Genomic DNA, 17,379 nt, shown 5'->3' on the forward strand with positions numbered 1-17,379 from the left:
ATATGACTTTATCTTTATCAGTAGTTCCTGTTGTAATGCTTTTCTATTCCAGAAGTGCTGGAAGCTGCTGCAATTTTAAAATAAATACAATTTGATCTGCTGCTGGCTAATGAAATTGGTGAAAATTGTTTGAAAAGTAAAACTGTATTCAAAGTTTTGTGCTAGGAGGGTCTCTTGCCTTTTCTTTTTTCCTAATCTCCTTGGAGACAGTAACAGAGAAAAGCCCTGTTAGTTTGTATTTTCACAAAAAAAAAAAAGGTGGGGGGCAGTCTTGTAGCATTTTAAACACTAACAAAATATTTATTAGGTGATGAGCTTTTGTGGGCAAAACCCACTTCTTCAGATCTGGAAAATTGGGTCTGTCCCGCGAAAGCTCATCACCTAATAAATTATTTTGTTGAAGTGCTACAGGACTGTCCCTGTTGTGGTGGAGGAGGGGATACCAATGTTATTGTTCTGTTTGGTCTTCAGTGCAACAGATAGAGCTGTTTCTTAAAATATTGTGCTGTAGATTGGTACAATGGTTTTGTAATCTTTGTCAGAGCTTTAAGGGTGTTGCTTGTTTGTCTTGTAAGTTTCATTTGAAGGTGCAGTAGTTTCATTTAGCACCCCTGATGCCTGTGGGCCAAATCCTCAGCTGGCGTAAAGTAGCCCCATTGTGTAACACCAGCTTAAGATCTGGCCCTTTTGAGGTTCCTTGGTTGGGTGATTGATTGAAATTTTAATTTTGCACGTTAGCGAACAGCAAATGCCTGGCTAACTTGCAGAAAGTTTCTCTGCAAAGCTGTTGGCTCAGCCTAGGAAATGCGGGTGTAATTCTGGGAGCATGTGTGTTGGTACATTGCCTGCTTGTCAGACCAGGCCTGCAGACGACACAGGTTCTAACACAAACGTGGACGTGTGTTTTCCTCATTGGTTCAAACTAATGGTGTAAAAAAACTCAAACTGGAACCAAACATGAACTTCAGATCGGATGTGTCCTCCTTACTTTGACCTGGTTTAGTTTTGTGCTTCTGTTACAGTGAAACTCTGTTCACTCACCTGGATCCTAGGCCCACAAGCTCAGGAGTTTGAACTTCTCAGGATGGGGGCCCCTATTCTAGGTGTGCGTAGGACTGAGTGTTGCTCGAGGGTAGCACAAGTCCTGGGTGTAATTTCCAAGCATGTCTGGGGTCCAGTGCTCTGCTGGGCTGGGGGATGGTAGTCCAGTAGAACTGCACAAACCCCTGTAATGCAGTCACGATGTGCTGGTACAGTTTGGAATTACACCAGTGAACTAAGCAATGAATCAGTGCAGGCCCTCTAGTGCAGAGTGTGTGTGCGTGTGTGTGTGTGTGTGTTGGTACTTGCACGTAACCATGGTAGTATGCAAATCCCAGCAGAGCCTAGCCAGAGAAGTGGCACACACTGGTTATACTTTATTTTTGCTCTCAGTTTGTGCTGCTTAACTTAAATGTGCTTCATTTCATAATGTGCCTGATTGGAGATTACTGGCCATGTCCAAGCAGCTGGATATCGTAAAGCAGGGTTTGTAAGTGATTGCCCTGGTCACAGCAGGCAGAACTGGGCCTCTGGACTCCTGGCATACCTGCTGTTTCAGGATTGGGGCCTGCCCGTGTCCGTATGGAGAACTTGATTCTGTTGCAGTTGGTAGAAGTGCTGCTCTTGTTTGATCTAGAACCAGATGGGGTGATTGGCATGTGTGTGAACAGCTGCCATTTAAAAATCGGTGTAAGTGTTCAGAGCGTTACGGGGGAGAGTTCTGCCGAGGCTGGGGCCGTCAAAGTCCTGATCTGGGTGTTTAGGCCCTGCCATAATATCGTCATTGGATAGTAAAACCAGGAGTAAGATTGTGCCTGTGTGCAGGCTGAGGTGCCTGTGAGCACTCGGCAGAATCGGGGCCTGCACCCGGGCTGCCACCATCACACTGATATTGACCTGGGTGTGTGGTTTCCCTGGCTGCTTTTATTTGTGCTGCTTGGGGCCTGATTCTGTGTGACTGCAAGAGCCTATCCCATGCCCTTCCACCAGCAGCCAGCTCCAGGTCTTTCGGGAACCGAGTTTGCCTGGAATCTGGCGGCTCAAGGGAGGGTGGGGAAGCCAGACTCTTGTTCCAGAATACGTTGCTGGTTATTTTTAAGCGGTTGATGATGCAGTTTAAAATTTCCTTGGAGGATTTCCCTCCCCCTCCTGCCCTCTTCCTCCTCGGTGCAGGCGGGACAGGCTGAAACCGAAAGCGGTTCCAAATGGAATAAAATCACTCCCAAGAAGAGCTGTGGGGTGGAAAGCTGTCCAGGTGGTTCAGAACCTCTGGAGTCTGGCACCTCCCTGCCCCCCTTCCCCTCCCCATCTCTCTTCCTTCCTCCTGGCTTTTGTGGAATTACTCCTGTTGGGTTTCACAGGCGGTGGGGGGAGGGGCAGGGGGATTAGAAATTGGCTCCCGCCTGGCAAATGGGTTTGAAAGCAGCTTTCTGAGGAGGAGCCAACAAGTTAGCCTGCGAGGCTGATCGTTTTCAGGGCCCTGTTTCCCGCGTGGGGGTGGGGGTTATTGGAAGGGGGCTGCGTGGGCCAGGCTTATTTGGGTGCTTTTCATCTCCGGCTGCAGGGGAACGTGGAGATTTTGCCGCTTGACTGTGACATTTTTCCGAGCCTGGCTAAAGGGGTTGCCAGACAGAGTTGCTCCTGCATTTCTCGGGGAATTCCCGAAGGGACGGTGTGTTAATTCCCAGATGGAGTTTTGGCTGTCTGGCATTGGGGGAAGGGAGAGGGTGCAGATCACCCCTGCCCTGGGTCTCCTCTTCGCTTACCCCATGCAGGTTTCCAATGGGAATTCTGCAGGGAGCAGAGCTCCCTGGAGATCGAATTATAAAAAGTGTGTGTGGGGGGTGGGGGCGGAGAGGAACAGAGACAGATTTCTTAGTGGGCATGTGATCAGCTCAGCGCACACAAAGAACCACTTTATTATTATTACTAATTGTTTGTAGGTCAGGAGCTGCGAGAGCCCCGGTCATGGCCCCATTGTGTTGGGTGCTGCACAGCCACACGGCGCAAGACGTTGCCTGCCCCGAAGAGCTCCTGGCCTGTTGTTTTTCTGAGGCTGGAGGCATGTTTGCCTCTTCACAGCCACATGAAGGTGAGGGGCTGGATCTGTGTCCCTGCTGATGTTGTTTTTCCATCCAAGGGTGGAGTAAATTTTATGCACAATGAGTTGTGCGGATGTGCACCACCCATGGAAACACACTGCCGGCTGTGGGCTCTCTGCTAGCCAGCTGGGCAGCACCTGAATCTCCCTTCGTCAGCTGCCTAAGTGCTCAGTTTACAGGGAACCCAGGACAGGTTCCTCTGTTCCCTGCGTTTTGTGCAGTTGTTTGTGCCGGTGCAGAATGTAGTGACCTTTAATGCTCCTAGATCAGAACAGCTGCATCCTTCTCTGTCTGCCTCGGTGTCAACAACACAAGGTGCAGGGCAGTGGGGAATTGGGCCCAGTAGATTTACTCATGGTATTATGTACCGCTGTCAGGAGCGAAAATCCTGCAGCTCAGGGCCTCATCCTGTGACTCCCCAGCCAGTGAGCAACCGTTAGTCAGGGCAGGAAATGTTTGCAGATTTCAGCCTGAGAGGACAGATACTCCTGGCCTTCCTGCCACCAAAAATCCCCTTCTTGAGGGGAGGAAACAGGTCAGGGTTTGCTCCAAAAGAATGGGCCGATTTGTTGGAACTTCAGGGGTTTTTCTTAATGTGTTGTGTTCCGGTGCATTTATGCAAAACACCCTGGGAATAAATCAGGTGGGAGCAGAATCTAAAGAGAGACTCAATCGATAAATTAAAAATAGGCATAGCGAGGAGGGAGGTGTGACCAGAGGGGATGGCTTGAAAGCCAGCCTTGTTAAGATCCTAGCTCGTTTAGGTCGTTAGCTCTTCCAGAAGAGGAGATGTCTTGCAGACTGTACAGCACCGAGAGTGGCAGGATTGCTGCTCCCCAAGGTCTGCTGTAATTAACACTAATAACCAACCTTCATCGTTAACTGTCTCCATAGTTTTAGGCTGAGACTTACGAGGATCCCCAGTGGGTAGAAACTCCTAGGTCCCATGATGAGACTCAGGCGGCTTTGACCACCATCGCCACCACTGCCAAAGAGAAAAAGAATCTGGGCAAACCTAACCCAGGCAATAATCTTTGGGCCCTCGGTGCTGGAGGGGAAGGTTGGCCTTGTGGCTGAGGGGCCAGGCTGGGTCTCAGGCGATCGCAGCTCAGTTCCCAGGTCCGCTGGGCCCAGTCGCTCCATCCCTCCCTGCTTCTATTCTCCGTCCTAATAATCACACCTCTTAGAGTAGGACCTAGAGAGCCCACATGAGACCGAGATGGTGCTAGGGGCTGTACGTCCATGTGATCAGAGACCATTTCTGTCTTAAAGAGTTCATATTTTTAAATGTAAACAAGAAGTCGGAAGGGAAACAGACACACAGAATGGGATGCTCTTCCAGGCGGCCGGTGGTAGGGTGGGAAGAGAATCCGGGTTTACATAGCACAGCCCATCAAGCCCATGGCCACTTTTCCTCTCAATACCAAGCCCTTGATCATGGCTGTTCAGAATTGCAGCTCTTGGGAGCAGGGATTATGTTTCCCACCATCTGGGCAGCCCCTGGTACAATGGGGCCCTGATGTCTGTGGAGGCTTCTCGGCGCAGGTACAGGGATCTGTGCAGAGCAGCTCCTGTTGCTCCGACCTTAGGGACGTCTCCTTGGCAGCCTGGGGATCCAAGTCCCTTCTTAATTACAGCCACATCATTTATTTACAAACCCTGCTGTGGAGGTGCTGCAGGTTCGCTCCCGATCCTCTGGGAAACCGAAGCAAAGCGGGGTGGAGAGGACTCAGTACTGCTCAAGGTGCTCAGCACCTTGCAGAATCTTGACCCCCATGCAGCATGCATAGACAGCTAACAGGCAACCTCGGTGCTCAGACTGCATGTGGGGTGTGGATCTTTGGCACCTTGCAGGATTGGGCCCTTCAGCTGTTTGGGTGCTCCCTGCTTCTGTAAACGAGAGACAGACGTGGTGGGTCTGGGGGCTGCAGCCAGCGAGCGTTGCTGCCGCTTTAAGGAGCTACTCTCTGTGGGCCCCATGCCATTTGTTCTGGGAGGCAGGCAACCAGTGCTGAGTGTCTTAAAGGGATACACCCTCCAGATTGGCATTCAGGCCCCTGCTGTCTCCTGGCAGCGAGGCCGCCAGGTTCTCTTCTGCTCCGATCTTTCCAGAGCAATGCGGAGCCCGGCCTGCCAGCTGGGATCCCAGGGGCTGTCCTGAGGCCGCTGCCCTGGAGAGGGAGATGCTGCGTCCTCAGGAGCAGCAAAAGGACCTTAAAGAGGGTTCATTATTGTGGCTTCTGGACTCACACAGACCCTATGGTCCTCTGTGACACCCAGCTCACCCCACATAGCTGTGTGTTCGGGCTACCTCTGCTCCCCCCACCCCTCTACAGCCACCTGGATATTCTCCTCTTGCTGCCCCTGCTAGCCTCAGTTTCCCCATCTGTTCGCATTAGGTGAGTTGCCCAAGGACAAATGGCTGTAGCGCCAGCCCAGCCTTTCTCCCTCTGTCCTGGCCTGCCTGGAGGCAGGGAGCCCTGACTGGGCTAGAGGGGCAAGTCCCAAGGTTTCATGCCAGATAGACACCCCAAGGCTGGGGGTGGTGGTGGATGGTGCGTGGGTGGGTTTCTGCATCTCTGCTCCAGGTGCTGCTCCCCTTTATTCATGTGGCTCCCCAGAACAGTCAGTTAAAGAACCGGCTCACTGCTGCTTGGACCGTGGGGGAGGCTTTGCGGCCTGTCGCAGCCCTGCCGTCCTGGGCAAGGCGGCCCGAGCCGCCTTCCTCTGAGACAGGCGGGAGAGTTTTCTAGCAAGGCGGGTGTGCTGCTGGGGCGTGGGCCCTGTCTGGACAAAGTCGAGACTCGCTGTGGCACTGCTGGCTGCAAAGCTCTGAGTTAGCAGCCTACGAGCCAGGTTTCATGGGGCTCGCTTAGGTTTGGATCGACCTGGAATTGGTCTGGTACCATGTGTCTCAGGGGAGGCCTGATCCTCAGTGAGGTCAGGGCCGTTCTGGCAGCCTCAGGAGTTGAAATGCCCCCCACTGAGCATTGCACCCTGCAGTGGGAAACCCCCCGGCTGGTGCGGAACTCTCTGAACTCTGCCACCAGCGCTCCCCAGAAGCAGAGCGCTTGGGTGGAATAAATTTTGTTCCATGCATCGAGGTGTGTGCGGATGTGCACCAGCCATAGAAACAGGCTGCCAGCTGTGGGCGCTCTGCTCACTAGCCAGGCAGCACCTGACTCTCTACTCGGTGGCTGCCCAAGCACTCGGCGGCCGGGGAACGCTGCCCTGATCTCACGTGCATGGCTCGCTCCAGCACCAGGCCCCTAGCACTGTGTCTGAGGGGGAGGTTAGCCCTGACTCAGGGACCCGGAGGTCCTACTGCATCATTAGTACCATGTCCAGCGGGATTGTGAGGTTCCCTCCAGCGCCACATGCCTGGCAGAGGTGTCCCCGGCAGGGCTCACGCTGGCCCGCAGACAGCCACCGGATGCCCCGTCAAGAAGCCAGGTGGCGTCAGCTGCCCCAGCCTCTCTGAGATGGCCCTGGGAGAACAGGCAGTGGGGGCAGCTCCTTGCTGTGCACCCGGCCCATCAAGTGCACCCTCCCAAAGGCCCCAGCCGGCTGTGGCTCCCCCAGGGCCTGGCAGCCGTAAGTGGGTTGTCTCAATCCCTCACGTCCATCAGGCCGGGGCTCTCGCTCGCCTGTGGCTTCCAGACTGCCTTGTGTTCTGAGTCGGAGTCTGCAGGGGACTCGGGGCTCCGGAGCAGGGGTGTGGGTTCCAGCTGGGGCGCAGGCTCTGGGGTGAGCTGGGGCAGAAGATTGGGGGTCAGGGTTTGAGGGCTGTAGCTGGGGGGAGTCAGGGCCAGGGCAGAAGGTTGGGGGTCGGGGTGGAGGGCTGTAGTTGCGGGGTCAGGGCTGGGGCGGAAGATTGGGGGTCGGGGTGGAGGGCTGTAGTTGGGGGGGGGGTGTCAGGGCTGGGGCGGAAGATTGGGGGTCGGGGTGGAGGGCTGTAGTTGGGGGGTCAGGGCTGGGGCAGAAGATTGGGGGCCAGAGGAGGTGAGGGTTCCAGCTGGGGACTCAACGTTGATGGGGTATAGGGGTTTGGGGTGCAGGCTACCCCAGGGCTATGGTGGGGAGAGAGGCCTCCCCCCAGCTCTCTCTCCCTATAGCAGCACCTGGCTGGAGGTGCTCCCCACAACTGCAGCTCCAAGGCTGGGGCAGGTCAGGGCTGGGCGGTAGAGGGGCGTCTCTCCCTGCTGCAGCCCTGAACGCCTGTGTGGCACGTAATAGGCAGCTGTGCAGCTGAGAAGGAGCTTTGTGGCCCTGCATCAGCCCCTGTCCTGCTCCTTGGCTCAGTCCCTTCTGTGTGGCCCTGTTGTCCAGGGAAGTGCCTGGGGCCGTGGTGTCAGAGCAGGGGCTGCTGCTGTGACTCACCCCTGGCATCCCCTGCTGGGGGAGCCAGTCTCTCTCAAAAGCCAGGGTGCCGGCAGTCAGGGCTTTGGCCTGCACTAAGAATGTGACGATACCAAGGCCGGGACCACGTCTGAGTCTCGCGTTACATTACATGCTGTGGCCTCTTGGCGCTGCCTGGAGAGAACCCAGACGGAATTCTCCATTTCCTGTTCCGAGGAGAATCCCCCACTAGCAGGGGGCAGTCTAGGGTGTATGACGCACCCGTGCACTGCTCAGATTCCATCCAGCAGAGGGCAGCGGTGGATGATTCGTGTTGTGGCAGCACTGGGAGGCCAAGTCACAGACCAAGACCCTATACCGCACAGTGCTGTGTGAACATACAGTAAGAGATGGCCCCCGCCTTAAACAGTTTACAGTATAAAGAGCCAAGACAGGCCAAGAATGGGAAGGGAAACTTGAGGACAAGAGGGGACTTGCCCGGGGTTGCCCCACAGGGAGGCCAGGTTTCCTGAGGCCCCCAGTGCTCTAGCCATTAGGTCGCATGGCCTGTCCACAACGCTCTAGCTGAACAGGTGGCAAACACTGCAAGCCTGTCATGCTGCTGAAGCAACACTCTGAGTTTTCACTGTGTGCCCTATGAGGGAAGTGAGCCCCCATATTACAGGTGGGGAAACTGATGCACAGAGCAGGGGTGGGGAGAAGCAGTGCCTGTGCTCCAACGAGAAGTCGTGGAAGAGACACCCCAGGGTGCCCATGGTTCAGCTCCTGTGTTCTGGGGCCCCAGGCCCCTCTTCCAGGTCTGGCAGAATGCTCTAGGTCTCTTCCCCCACCCCGAAGGAGCTGCAGCAGGGAGCCGAAAGTGAGCCGGAGAAAGTCCCTGGCCCGGCAGGGAGAAAGCGACCAACGCAGAGGGAGCAATCTCCCAGAAAAGATAAAGGAGCCCTGGCTATTGCTGGCTCTCCCGATCTGTTCCTGCGCTTGGCTTCTGGGTCACTGCCTGACCTTCCTGCTGATTAAACTGTAAACACGAAACCCCAGGGGCCTGACTCTCCTTTGCACCTTGGCTCCTTTGAGCCATGGTGGGGCCGTTCAGTGGGCGTCAGTTACAGTCCCACATGCCCAGAGCATTCAGTCAGCGGCAGCCAAGCCTGGTGCATCTCCAGCTGATCCTGCAGGGAGCTGAGGGCACTTGGCAACTCCCCATCTGGGATCCCGGGGCTGGGAGTCATTTAGACCCTCTTGAAAGTGTCTCTTCTAATCTCGCAGGCCCTGGTTCCCCCCAGGAATCACATCTCATGCACACAGGAGCTCCTGGTTCTGGACAACAATGACTCACACTCGAGTGGTGCTGGAGTAAATAGCTGAAAAAGGAGGCCAGGCCCTGAAGGACTGGGCCCTGCTATAGAAGGGGGATAATATTTGGAGGCATCGTTCTCAATTTTTTCCATTCTTGGGTGGAATAAATTTTATGTGCACCAAGGCATGTGCGGGTGTGCACCACCAATCGGAAAACATGTGCCAGCTGTGGGTGCTTTGCTAATCAGCTGCGTGGCACCTTAATCTCACCTGGATGTCTGCATAGGTGCTCATCTTACAGGAAACACTACTGGCTGTGGGGTGGGGGATTGAAGCACATGGCTTCTCATGTTTCTGGGTGGAGGATGAAAGACCACCACCCCGCCAGCTGAAGGCAGTAGGGCTCTGATCTTAAGCCCAATGGAGTCAGATTCCTCTTGACTTGTGCACTGGGCGAGTGGGATTCAAGGTGAACAGGAAAGTTGTGTTGTCCAGTGGTTGGAGCTGGGGGAGAGGGAAGGCAAGAGTCAGCCCCATCTCTGCTGCTGACTCTTATTTTGGGAGAGGCTGGATGGGCTAGTGGTGAGAGTCCTGTGTGCTGTGCCTGGCTCTGCCATGGCCCTCAAGGACCTCTCTTGTCCCTCTGTCTGTCTCTTCTGTTCAGAGTGAGCTTTTTGGAGCAGGGACGGTCTCTGGCTCTGTGTCTGTGCCATGCCTCGAAGGGCCACTTGAGAAAAGGGCAGGGTGGGAAAGTAACTCCACCCCTTGCTGCCTCAATTTACCCACTTGCAAAAATAACTGCAGTCCCTTTTACCCATGGGTGCCCTGTGGCATGAATTATGCAGGTTGGACTCCGGTGGAGGGGCCCATCAGATGCTTGGCACGTTCACTCATTCTCCTTTACGCAGCTGGAACGGTGCAAGCACAAGAAGGGGGCCCAAGGTGGCCACGTCCAGCAGTTCTCCTGGGGCTAGCAGTGTCCTCAGTGGGCGGGTGTGTTTGAAATTGGGACATTGCCTGCCCTGCCTCTGACTCATCGTTGCTCTCTCCTTGCTGCGTCACTGCTGTTCCGGAGTGGGCCTCAGATGTGGGAATACCTTTGCACGCTCCCACTCCCGTTCAGATTTCCTGGCGGAGGCGTCGGGGGAGCGGGGGGGGGGAAGCAGGCGGCTCATGCAACACAAACTCTTCAAGATTAAGCCCCGTGATCTTGTCGTTTGCTAGCACAACCTAGGGCGTGACAACTGTGTGGAAGGGCAGGCCTGACCTTTGTCCTACCAGATCAGGCTAGGAAACCAAGTCCAACCCGTTTCCGCCATGTTGGGGCTGCTGGTTGGCTGGGGCCAGGCCATTGCTTGCTGCTACCTGGCACCTTCCTGCTTGGGCAGCAGAAGCAACGGGGGCTTCTAGTGTCGAAAAGCAGAGACTGGCTGCTTTGCAGCTAGTGCTGGGCCTTTCCTCCAAGGATCCCAAAGCCCTTGCAGACTTTAAGCCTCCCAGCACAGGTTGTGAGCCAGGGGAAGCCCAGGAGGTGCAGTAAAAGTTGCAGGTGTGGGGGCCCAGGAGTGGGAATAGCAGAGGCCCACTGTTCTCTGTACGCTGCCTGCTTGGGCGGCCACCCAGATGATTGGCAGAGCACATGCAGCCACCCATACTGGGCAGCCCCTTTCTGTTGGTGGTACACATCTGCACAGGCCTTGGTGCATGTAAAATTTATTCTGCCTGTGGTTGGAAAAAATGAGTGGGGCCACTGCAGGGGGGCTGCAAATCAGGCTTTGAGGGGATGCTGACAGAGCTAGGGTAGCCGGGGGCGGGTTGCAAGTTGAGATTGCCTGTGGGGAGGTGGGGCCTGGGGCAGTAGGAGGCCGGGGAGTGGGAGCAAATGGCCTGGGCAAAGCTGTGGCAGGGAACCTTGTCTGTCATCTGCTGTTGCCGCTCACAGAGGCAAGCTCAATTAGTCACCAGCCTTGAGTCACGTCTCCCTGGCCCACGCGTGTCCGTGCGACAGAGCGTTCTGCATTCAGCCTGTCTGGGCGGCTAGAATCACCCCCTGCCCCGCTGGGCAGCCAGTGCGGGCTCGAGCCCCACGCCCACGGCTGTGGCTCTTCACTCAGAGCAGGGGAGGAGTGGGAAGCCGTGGAGGAGACAGGGTAGGGGACAGGTACAGCTCAGTACCACCCCACTCAGCTTCCAAGGGGCGGAATAAATTTTATGTGCACCGAGGCACCTGCAGTTGTGGTTCTCATCCCATGGGGCTGGGCCCAGCTTCCTGCTCCGGGCGTCACAACTGGGCATATGGGGTCCTATAGGGTTTGGCCTGGCCACCTCTTCCTTGTGAAAGTTTGGAAGAACCTCCTATGGCGGGCTCTTTGCCTCCTGGGGCAGGACCTGCTCCTGCGCCCTTCCTGGGCACCACAGCTAGCGAGAGATGGAGACGTGCGGTGAAGCGGCGGAGACCTGGGTGCGGTGCTAGCAAGAGTCGCAGAGGTACCCCTGGCAGTCGGGGGGTAGATGGCTGTCCTGGGTGTGAGTCCTGCTAGTGCTGTGGCTTCCCTGCGGGGCCGTGGGTCAGTCAGTTTGCCTCTGCACTCAGCGTTGCAGACTGAACTCACTGAAGAACCTGAGTCTCATTTCAGAGGGTTTTAGGCCGTCGAGACTTCAGCTCTTTGGTGCGTTAAGTTTGTAACACTGAGAAAATCGGGGCCTGGATTGCTCTGTGCCTCAGTTTCCCCCTGTGTAAATTGGGGCTGTCTCTCCCTGCCTCCCAAGGAAGATGGAAGGAATAAAACTATGAGGGGCCCAAGGCCAGATTAGCAGCCAAGGGTTTGGAGGGAGCGTGAGGATTCTACGGGCGGTGGGGAAGCTCAGTGGTTTGAGCATTGACCTGTTAAACCCAGGGCTGTGAGCTCAATCCTTGAGGAGGCCCATTAGGGGTCCAAGGCAAGTAGATTTAAAAAAAACATCTGTTTGTGATGGTGCTTGGCCCTGCCAAGAGGGCAGGGAACTGGGGTCAACAACCTCCCAAGGTCCCTTCAGCTCTCTGCGATGTGCACCTCCGCGTTTTTCTTTTCAGAGTAACACTTTACTCCCCTGCTGTGCTTGTCCTTCATGGATCTCGGAGGGTTTTACAAAGGCAGTCACTGGTGTTTTGCTAAATGAGCTTGTGTACCTAGGGAAACTGAGGCACCAGGAGAGTTGACTTGCATCTTTTCACCCAGCATATCTGTTCTGGAACTGGGAATAAAACTTAGGTCTGGTTGAGCCAGTGCTCTACCCACTAGGCTGCACCGCACCCACATCGGCTACCGTTAATAGCGTATCTGGTACTTCACTGAATGGGTCCTCAGCCTGTGGTCCCTGCTCCTTGGCTCCTAACTGTTCCAGAAGTAGTCAGCGCCTCCCCATCACGTGACTCCCATGGTATCCTCCAGTCTTTGTGTCTGGCCTCCTTCTGGCCCTCGCTAGCTGGTACCTGGAGACTCAGAGGCTTCATTTAGGAACAACATTAGGACTCTTGGGCTGGGCTGCTGCTGAGTCAAGAGACCAGTGGGACTTTTGTGCCCACATCGCTGCATCAGTGCAAATGGCCAGGGTAAATACCTTGGACTGGTGCAAGTTGCACAAGGGCCAGCTGCTTTTTGACACGAGCGTTGCACCAGTGGAGCAACATCACTGGCCTCTCTCTCTCTCTCTGCCCACTGGTGTACACGGGTATGAAACAGAGACTCAGGCCATTCCACTGATGTGGGGTCAAGCAGGGTCCCTCCACCCGTCCCAGTCCATCCATTGCTCTGCGTCTCTTGGCTGTGCAGCCCACCTCGATCTGTTGTACACCGGTGCCGCTCTGGTGGGAGAGATCCCAGTGCAGGCCTGGCAGTGCTGGCTTTGGGCCAGATGCCATCTAAAGCCACTTGACCCCTGGGATCTCTTGGGGGATGGCTCAAGACAAGAAGGCCCAGTTCAGGTCCCACTTTAGCCAGCCCTTTGGGGTGGAGGATCCATGGGAAGTGACTTGGCTCCAGGCAGCTGGGGGGAAGGGTCAGGGAGGCAGCAAACTGCCTGAAATTTAAAGCCCTGTTGCTTCCTGTCTGTTGCGGGCTAACAGCTTCCTGGGCTGTGGTTACGGTTGCTGGGCAGGTATGTTTCCCGACCCTCCCGCCTGCAACTTGGGCACCTCTTCTCCCAGCGACGGGTAAGGGGTAGATGAGAGGTCACCTGTTCTTCCTTTCCCGCCTGCTTCCAGGGCGTACCTCGTTTGGTGGCAAATCGCTTGTGAGCCAGGGAGCTGAGGTCCTGCTGCAGCGGGGAGCTGAGCTCCAGCTGTGATGGACAGGGGCCCACGTTGTACCTTAGTGCCTGCCCCACTGAGTGGTCTAGAGAGGGCCTGCACTGGGACGCAGGAGTCCTGGGTTCTTTTCTTGGTTCTGCCATGGAGCTAGTGGGCAACCTTGGGCAAGTCATTTCTCCCTTAGTTTCCTCTCCTGTCCTTTTACTGCACAGCTTGCAAGCTCTTCAGAGCAGGATCTGTGTCTCGTTGGCTGTACATACAGCTTCTGGCGGTGCTGGCATAATAATAAAAACAGCCCAAACAGAAGTCTGGGAGCTGGAAATTAGCAGGTGGCTCTCCCTAGCGCTTCCTGGTTTGTGCTTGGGTTGCACCTACTCTGTGCCTCAGTTTCCCTAGCTGTTAATCAAGGTTGATGGTGTTGAGTTTCAGTATTTCCTCTCACTTTTTCCATCCAGGTGTGGAATAAATTTTGTGTGCATCGAGGCAGAGGTGGAGCTGAAAATTCACCCTCTGTTTTGGGTGTGGAGCCTTTGTAAATCCGCCTCCTCGCTGCGCAGCAGCACCAAGCGTGGAATCTCCAGGTCTTGGTCCAGAGTGCCGCCCACTGGACCGGCGTCTGCAGTCCTGGTGCAATCCATTGTCAGAGTGGCTGTTCCTACAGTGGGAACTGTCCTGATCTGGCCCTTGAGTTTTCCCAGACATGAGCTTTTTGCCCGATGACAGCACACTGCACTCTGGATCGCTGGTGGCTGAAGTCCACATTGATTGATTTGTAACTCTTCCTAGCAGCTGCCAGGAGTGCTGGTCTCTCCCACGCTTATTGGCTTTGGAAAAGCTTTGGCATCGGGGGCATTTTAAGTCCCGGGGTGGGAGCGGAGAGTTAACGTGACATTTGGTGCTCTGATGACTTGTTAGTCACCCAGGTTCTAACGGGAGAGCAGAGCTAGGGTGACCCCAGACCACAAAATAGTGCCTGCAAAGCACCTTGGCCTATGTTTACTATGCTCTGCACCACTGGAGTTTGGCTTCTGCATTTGTCCGGTAAAGACTGATTTACCCGAGGAAAGCGTTACCTGAAACATTAATTTACTGTGTAGATGATGCCCTCATATTGTGCTGCACCTACGCAGCCTTCCATCCAAACCTTAACTAACTTGCTTTGGGTGTGAGCTGGATCTGATGCCCATTTTACAGATATGAAAACTGAGACACAGAGCAGGCCCATGACTTGCCCAAGACCGTGCAGTGAATAAGCAGCAGCTCCCACCTGAGCTCATAGGAAACTGACCCCTCTGACTGGCCTTCTTCCCGCTCTCCTTGGTGGTGCACTAGGCTCCTGATGTCCCAGGTTTGAGACTGCCTGCTGGCAGTTACAGTTGGTGGCTTTCTCTGAAAAATTTGCCTGTATTAGTTCTGGCTGAAACTTGGGACTGTTTTAGAAGCTGTAAAAAAACTTCCAGAGCATGATTTTTGCGCTTTTACCCTCACACAGGTGGCTGAGTGGTGTGTGCTTGTGAGTTTTGTTTGCTAATGCAGCCATATCTGCTGTAAGCTTTAACCAGCTGTCTTGGAGAGATGGGGATGGAGAAGGGGCAGATTGAAGAGAAGGGATGGTCCGATACTTGGCCTGAGATGTGGTAAGATCTGGTTTTGATTCCCTGCAGTGCCGTGGACTGATGTGACTTTGGGCTGGTCATTTAGATTTCCCGTGCCTCAGTTTCCCATGTGCGCAGGGGGGTTTCCGCCTCTCATGGAGGTGCTGGGAGGATAAAGTGTACCAAAGATTGTCAAGCACTTTGAGCTCTACCACGAAATCACTGTGGAAGGAAAGAACAGGCTTTGTTAATGAGACGTGAACTGGGTGTAAACACCTCCCATGGGATGATGGTCCAGACTCAGAGCCATAATTGGCACGGCCCAAGTCCCCTGTGCAGACGCTCACCCTTTGAAGATCTGTCCCTTTAAGTGTCTCTGAGCCACCCAGCAAGGAAGACCATGCTGTAATTTAAGTCTAACAGCCTCATGGGAGGTGTAGTCTGACTGGGGAGCCATGGGCATAGTGGGAAATTGGGACAGGCACCAACCAAACTACAACTCCCAGAAGGCCCTGCAGCAGCGGGAAACGTTTTCTGGACAAAAATGAAAATGTCCCGCTTTCATGCCGTGGTCAGAACCTAAACGTCCTCCCAAAGGCCACACACAATGGGCCGTTTGCTCCCAGCCCCAGTTCTAAACCCTTGCACGCCTGCCCTGGAGTTGCCGGCTGCCCAGTGGCAGGACACATCTCCTCCCAGGGATGGGCACACTGTGGCATCGCGGTTTCTGAGGTTAGACATCGTCCTCTGCAGCTGATGGGGCTGGAGACTGGGCTGGCCAGGTGGAAAATCTCACGGAGAACGTCTGTCCATGTTGGCTTTTTTCATTTGGCAGAGGGCAAAGCTCTGAAGGGACTGGGGGGCCCATGTGGCCCAGGAGACCTGGCCTGAGGCATGCGGTGGCAGAGGGCAGAGCAAACAGGAAGCTGACCCCTGCCTGCTTGCTCGCTTCTGCATCAGGGGAGAGGCGATTCTTAGGTGGGCTTCCCCCCTCCTTCCTGCCCAGCGTCTTTATCCGCAAAGGCAGGTGCGTCTTGTGTTCCTGGCTCCTGAGGGAAGTCCCTGCGCCTGGCTGGTGGCTGTGGCAGGGGGGCACCCAGCCAGGCCGGACACCATGAAGATGAAAGCCTGGGAGCTGTGGTTTTTTTTCCTTTGAAACAATGAGATTAAAAAACCCGACGTGTGACATGAGGGACATTCTAGCCACGCTCCAGGGCGGCAGCCCTTGCATCTTCCTGATGAACTCCCCATGCAGAAGCTCTGGGTCCCGAATAAAAGCACCCCGATTCCGTGTGCTCCGGGAATTGGGAGTAGTTAATCCCCTTGGCTTTCACACCCGGTTTTATGGAAGATTAACTCTCAAGTGTAGCCTGGGGTGGGGGTTGTTCTGCAACTCAGGCAAAGGGCTGGGAAGCAGGAATCTTGGGGTGTAGCCTCACCTCCAGGAAGGGAGCGAGGGGCGTCTCTTTCTTCACTCGGGATGGGACTGGAGCCAGGACACCTGGGCTGGGCAGGGCTGGGGGGCTGAGAGGCAGGATGCCTGGGTTCACTGCCTTCTCGGCCCTTAGAGCAGGCTGGGGGAAGCCCCCTGGGCCCAGAGCAGTGCTGTCCTGGCAGCATGTCCCTGGGGGGGGCTGCAGAGTTAGCAGCTCCATTTAGGGGGAGGGGTAGGCCCTGCAGCCCCAGCACCTGTCTGCAAAAGGGGCGGGTGTGCTGCTGGCAGCACACCCCCAGAGGTCTCTGCCTTGTGCCACTCCATTGCCTGCCCTGAGGAGGAGGGGCTGAGTGCTACGGGGGAGGGGAGGGGGCATGATCCTGCGCTCCGATCCCTGCCTGCGGAAGAACACTCGCTGGCCCTGCAGGGAGGAGGCCTGGGGAGAGGGTGGGGGGTGCAGAAGGGCTGGCCCTCTGCAGCTGTGCGGGCCGTTGCCCCCCATCCAACCGTAGGGCAGTGGAAGTGCGTTCTGGAGCCAGAGCCGGAGCCGCCCCCTTCCATGTGGTTAGCAGCGAGGTGAGCCGCCGGAGGGGCCCGTTTGGGAACAGCCTTCGCGCCCGGGGAGGGCTGCAGGGACGGGTTGTGCCCCATGGCCACGGGAGGCCGGACACGGCGTAACGAGGTGAAGTTGCGGCCAGGGAGACCGAGAGTTCGATGCTGGAAAAATGTTCTTGCTCTCCGGGGAGCTGAGCGCTGGAACAGGAATCCCCGTTTCGCAGCAAGCCGGACAGACTCCTCTCAGGGCTGGAGTGGGGTTACTGGGCCCTGCCTCGGCATGGGCGGCTGATCTGGCAACCTCGTGCTCCTTCCAGCCGGACATTGCTCTGGAACCACCCCCCGGGCAGGTATGGGTAGCAGCTCCCTGGCCTGGGGAAGGATCCTCCCACTGGGCCCCTTGTCTTTGTCCCGAGGTCTCTCTTGTCTTTGTAGCATTCATCTGTGCAATGTGGCTTCTGTTTGGTTTCCACCTGGATACCTGACTCCGCGTCAGCAAGGGGGTCTAGAAATCAAAGCATGGGCACAGGAGCCAGGGCCCCTGGGTTCTCTTGCTAGATCGAGGAGGGGAGTACGGTCTAGTGGCCAGAGCACAGTGCTGGTGCGGAAGGGTGGTGGTCAGAGCAGGGGGCTGGTGGGGTGGAAATGGGGACTCCTGGGTTCTATTCCTGGACCAGGCAGGGGAGTGCCGTCTAGTGGCCAGAGCAC

At 55.7% G+C, this 17,379-nt stretch overlaps 1 protein-coding gene across 2 annotated transcripts in view; it reads left to right on the forward strand.

Annotated features, from left to right (window-relative positions):
• HDGF (heparin binding growth factor) overlaps window positions 1-17,379 on the forward strand; it is a 32,499-nt gene that overhangs the window by 1,388 nt on the left and 13,732 nt on the right. Inside the window, exon 1 of one of the 2 annotated variants that reach the window (XM_074980986.1) lies at window positions 16,672-16,692. The exons of the other annotated variant lie outside the window; for it this stretch is intronic. The gene's annotated coding sequence lies outside the window, so the exon portion shown is untranslated. Of the gene's footprint in view, window positions 1-16,671; window positions 16,693-17,379 lie in introns of those variants that run through there. 2 annotated transcript variants of the gene reach the window in all.

Source organism: Carettochelys insculpta, chromosome 30, assembly GCF_033958435.1.
Source record: "Carettochelys insculpta isolate YL-2023 chromosome 30, ASM3395843v1, whole genome shotgun sequence".
Classification (NCBI taxonomy): domain Eukaryota; kingdom Metazoa; phylum Chordata; order Testudines; family Carettochelyidae; genus Carettochelys; species Carettochelys insculpta.